The 2,364-nt window shown below is 36.6% G+C and overlaps 1 non-coding gene across 1 annotated transcript; it reads left to right on the forward strand.

Annotated features, from left to right (window-relative positions):
* The first annotated feature begins 1,201 nt into the window (after nucleotides 1-1,201).
* TRNAQ-UUG lies at nucleotides 1,202-1,273 on the forward strand. Its single transcript has one exon. It is a non-coding gene; the product is annotated as a tRNA-Gln (tRNA).
* The last annotated feature ends 1,091 nt before the right edge of the window (nucleotides 1,274-2,364 follow it).

Consider the following 2,364-nt stretch of genomic DNA (forward strand, 5'->3'; position numbering starts at 1 on the left):
ACATCTAACATGAAGCCACAGACAACACGCCTTGGCCAATCATGACCGCGACATCTGCCCTTACACAATTTGTCCATATCTCTATCAACCGGCTCTTCATAAACTCAACATTGTAGGATGAGACTGACTTTCGGTAGGGTCACTTTTGGACCGATAATCTTTAGAAGGGGTCACTAAGGTTGAATTCATACAAAATGAGTCCATAGCTCAATTTTAGAGCATTTGACTACAGATCAAGAGGTCACCAATTCAAACCTAGTTGGGCCCTTCTGTCTTGGATAGAAATTTGTTACACTTTTTGGACCGACACTATGTCTAAGAGGTAACTAAGGTTAAAATCCTACAAAATGGGTCAATGGCTCAGTCGTAGAGAATGTGACCGGTCACCCGTTTCAACTTGGTTGAGCCCTTCTATTTTGGACAGACACTTTTTACACATTTGGATTGACACTCTGTTGAAGGGGTAACTAAGGTTGAAATCATGCAAAATGGGTCCATAGCTTAGTGGTAGAGCATTTGACTGTAGATCAAGAGGTCACCAGTTGAGGTCATCTAGTTGGGCCCTTTTATTTTAGAAAGACACTTTGTTCGATTTCCTCCTGACCACGAGTGTCTAAAGGAAAAGAAATAAGAATAATTACCAATTCCAAACCTTATTCCAAAGTCCTCCACTAGACCACCGAGTTTCTTTGAGCTAGACACAAAAAATTAGCGGTTAAATTTAGGAAACTTATGATTTTTATATTATCATAAGTTTAATTGAGCTAGGTCAATTCAATCTAGTGGTCCCAAGAATTGAACCGAACCAAACCAACTAGTTAGTAACATGATTTAGTGGAAGCATTTTCACGCAAAGTAGAAGCAATAATGGAGGGATTGAATAATATAGTTTTCATGTTAAGTTTTGCATGGAAGAAAGAAAGACGGGGATGTAAAGTATTATTTCAATTTGTTTGTAATATACAACAATATATAAATTAACTATAAGAAATATATAAAATTTGATGTTCTCTAAGAACTTCAATCAACACAAAGGGTTACTTCTGCAACCACTCTAAAGGTGCTCAAGATTACAACGAGTTAGATAAAATAGCTCTAGAACTTTGAATTCAATAACTTGAGTTTGACTCGTGATAGGATCTCTCTTCTTGTGGAATCTACATAAAATAGGAAAACCATTCCAAAACAAAATTTTACAAGGGGTTCTATGGTGTAGTGGTTAGCACTTTGGACTTTGAATCCAATGACCTGGGTTCAACTCCCGATAGGACCTTTAAGAAATCACCTTGATGTAAAATCCCAGAATAAGGTAACAACAACCTAAGACAGGAGGCATCAAATTTATAAGTTCTTAGTCTTAGGAATAGCCCACCATGATATTGTGCACATAGTATCTACTAGAGACCAAGGGTACATGTGGGGAAGCTATTATTTCATGGATACCACTTTAGTTATATACTACAATGTAAAGTCATATGGATCATGATGAGCATTTTCTCCCATATCTTGGTTTTGAATAACTCCCAAACTTCATTACCTTTTATAACCTCTCGAGATAAGGATTCATACAACATTTCATAAAATAAGATCTACTGATGTGTTTCATAGCATTTGAAGGTCATCTAGGTCATTAAAACGAAGGTAAATTACCTTAGGGGCATTATAGTCATTTTACATTGTTTCTTGGTTTACCTACTTATCCTTATCCAATGACCACCAAATTTCATATCTAACCTCAACATGCTATAATATACTCAGTATTAAAATATGATAGGCAGCGGAGCTCATATAGTAGGTTATTTTGATGTTACTTAAATCTAGAACTATTTGATCGGTTCAGGGTCTTAACTCACGGTTCTTTGGGTTTTTCTTTCATATATCCTTAATTCATACTTGGTTTAGGGTTCATATGAAAATCCAAATGAATTCTACAGGTATTTCTTAATAAAGAGTCCAAGGGGGCTACTTACCTCGTCGTCAACGTTTGGGACCTCCATTCTTGAGCTTCAAGTATCTGAATTACTTCAAATTTCCTTCCACATACTCCTTATTGTATCTAGTTTATGAAACCATAATGTTTTTCTTGACAATCGGTCTAAAATGGGGTTAAAATTGAGAAAACCAGAGAAAAGATCAAATTTTGAGTTGACTTGGACAGTTCAGTTGAACTGGCCGTATCATCGTTTTCTTCCTCTGAACAGGTAGAAGATGCGCATTTTTCGCCTCGCCACCATCTGAAACTCGGCCTGTACAGCCACATTTATAGCGTTTTTCTCCTCGATTTCTTCGTGAAACTTAAAGATGGATGTTACAAGAAAGGGCTAGGGATTTATTTGATACCTTCTTGTGGATCGTAGCCTAAGA

This window comes from Cucurbita maxima, unplaced genomic scaffold, assembly GCF_002738345.1.
Source record: "Cucurbita maxima cultivar Rimu unplaced genomic scaffold, Cmax_1.0 Cma_Scf00151, whole genome shotgun sequence".
Classification (NCBI taxonomy): domain Eukaryota; kingdom Viridiplantae; phylum Streptophyta; class Magnoliopsida; order Cucurbitales; family Cucurbitaceae; genus Cucurbita; species Cucurbita maxima.